We start from the raw sequence: 2927 nt of genomic DNA, 5'->3' as shown, positions 1-2927 counted from the left end.
GGGGTAGAAAATTATATATAAAATAAGTTCGGGGGGTAATAGGACCTTAGTAAAGGTTAGGTGTGTCTTAAAGATTTTGGGCATAGGTTGGGGGGTACTTATGCATTTTCCCAAAATAAAAATGTATCATAAAAATGGTAGCAATAGGCTAGCAAACTTTTGAAAATTGATCACAGATAAATTTCACATCAAAATGAAAAAAATAGAAAGTTTTATTAAGCACAATCAAATTTACATTATACGTGCATTTTGAGTCTCAATATGACATAGCCCAAACGATATATTTATAAATACCCAAATTCTACATGAACAATATATACATCTTATGAATTTGAATCGCGAAAAATATGGTCAAAGGGAATAAATCTTTTATCAAAATAAACCAAATTAACCCATCTTTTTTTCAAGTGTGAACAAGTTTTTGACTAATTTATGCTTGAAAGAAACTTCCAAATCCAAATATAGAAAAGGTTTATATGGCTTTTTGGATGGTGAAAATGGTTTGTATGATTGGTTAATTGAAAAAGAACATTAATTAATGCATATAAAAGCCAGTCAAGCCCGCCATTGTTTAAGGCCACTCGTGGGTTTCTTTTCTATATTTTACTCCAATTATTCCACAAATCAAGTATTATCAGCGCGGAGGTAGGTAGGATCGAAGAGGTTCGATAAAAAAAAAAATATTTATATATGATTAAAATTATTTTTTATGTATATATTATTTTCTTCGTTCTAATTTATGTAGCACCTTTTAGATTTCGATATTTAAATAATTAATCTATTTTTTATCGTAAAATTTTCATATATTTTTTAAATATTTTGAATTGTCAATTATTGTGACTTATAGTACTTTTTACGTAGTTTACAAATGTATAAATTTATTTCAAAAAAGTTGATGATTCTTTGCGCAAATTCCTGATCAAATTTAAATTGTTTGACTCTCGTAAAACGAAAAGTGATGCATAAATTGAGACAGAAGAAATAGTAGATATTGAATCTTTTTTTAACTTTTTTTTTTATGTGTTTACTTCTTCATATTTTGAATCTTTTAACGAAAACCTTAACTCTGTCACTAATTATAAACGCTATATATATACCAGTTCATGATTAGACTAAGGGTGGTTGTGTTTTGTGTACCTCTCAAAGTAAAAAAGAGCAACACCGAGGGAATGACTCATGGGCGTAGCAACGCTTAGGTTATAGATTTAGTCAATCTAGTAATTTTAGTTCGAGTATTATATTTGGATTTGAAAAAACATTGAATAGGTATGATTTATTAACTTAAAACCTAATAATTTTTTTTAAATAAAAAACTGAATCGACAAGTTCCATTTTTTATGACGACTAGAAAATTAGCAATTGCTATTTTTTAGATGTACAAAAGTAAAGTATGTTTCTGTATAATAGCTTGCAAATCACACAGAAAAGATAAATCATGCTATCCCATATAACAAGCTCGACCCATAAGGTCAATCCCCTACTTCCGCGAACAAAGAGTTTCAAATTTAAGACCTCCATTTGGATTCCCCAGCCAAACTATCAAATTTTGATTTAGTGCCCATTTAGATTGACTTATTTTAGGTGTTTTTAAGCCAAAATAGGTTTAAACAGTTTTGAAGTATTTGGGTAAAGTTAAAAAGTGCTTATAAGCACTTATTTTAAAGCCAAAATAACAAAAATAAGCCAAAAATCATAAGTTAGAAATCCAAACTTATGTCTTTTGGCTTATAAGTCATAAGCCAAAAGCCAATCCAAACCGGCACTTAATCAATTGAAATTTTTAATTCTTTTCTTTTTTCTTTGAACAAATTCATCTAAAGCATTCTCATTTTTACTACTTTCATCTTTTGAAACTAAATTTTGACAAGGAAAAACCACATAAATGTGCCATAAAATTCAAAATAATTATATGTTCATACCCCAATCCAAAGTAATTCAAGAAAATACTCATTCTCAAAAAGAAATTACAGCCCATATCCCCATTAATTAAAGCTGATAATTTTCGCTTAATTGATACTAAACCAGTATCATATAATGTATTGGTATCATTAAGGCTGATAATTTCGCTTAACTGATACTAAATCAATATATATATATATATATATATCTATACACTGTAGTGGTATCATTAATGTTTCTTGTTCATAAATTACTCAATAGTCAATGATACAATAAGAGTATATGTATATTGTTGTGGTATCATTAATGTTTTGTGTTCAGAAATTACTCATTAGTCAATGATACTATAAGAGTATACTTATTATATATATATATATATATTTAGTATCAATTAATCAAAATTATCAGCCTTAATGATACAAATACAATATATAATACTGATTTAGTATTAGTTAAGAAATTAATTAGGGATATATAATGTAATTATTTAGTAGGGTATGAATGTAAAGCGGTATATGTTTGTAATTATTTTACCTTTATGAGTTATTTGGTTAGTTTACCTTGGTCACATCGAAGTATGAATTGATGGCTAAATGACAAAGACATAACTATTAAGATATTGAGATTAATATTTATTAATATGTATATATATGTAAAAGTAGGGTGTATATAACCGGATGAGTTCGGGTTTTTCAAATATCAAATGAAACCAATTGTATTGGATTTTTAAATCTATAAGCCAAACCAAATCAATAAAACTTGGGTTTTCAACCTCAGGTTTTTTTGGATTCTTTTGGGTTTTTCGGATTTTCGGATTTTTTCGGTAAAGTATTCATGCAAACATATAATTTACTTGTACTTCAAATATTTCTTTAGTCCTACCAAAATACAACTATCTAAGGTGTTTCTTAAAAAAATAACACAAAATATGATATGAGTAATGACACTAAAATATCCAACAAAAAAATAATAATAATGAAATCGCGTAAAATAAATATTGCAAATTAACAAGTCATAATGAAAATGAT

This window comes from Solanum tuberosum, unplaced genomic scaffold (assembly GCF_000226075.1).
Source record: "Solanum tuberosum cultivar DM 1-3 516 R44 unplaced genomic scaffold, SolTub_3.0 scf00071, whole genome shotgun sequence".
NCBI lineage: Eukaryota > Viridiplantae > Streptophyta > Magnoliopsida > Solanales > Solanaceae > Solanum > Solanum tuberosum.
This window is presented reverse-complemented; position numbering follows the sequence as displayed.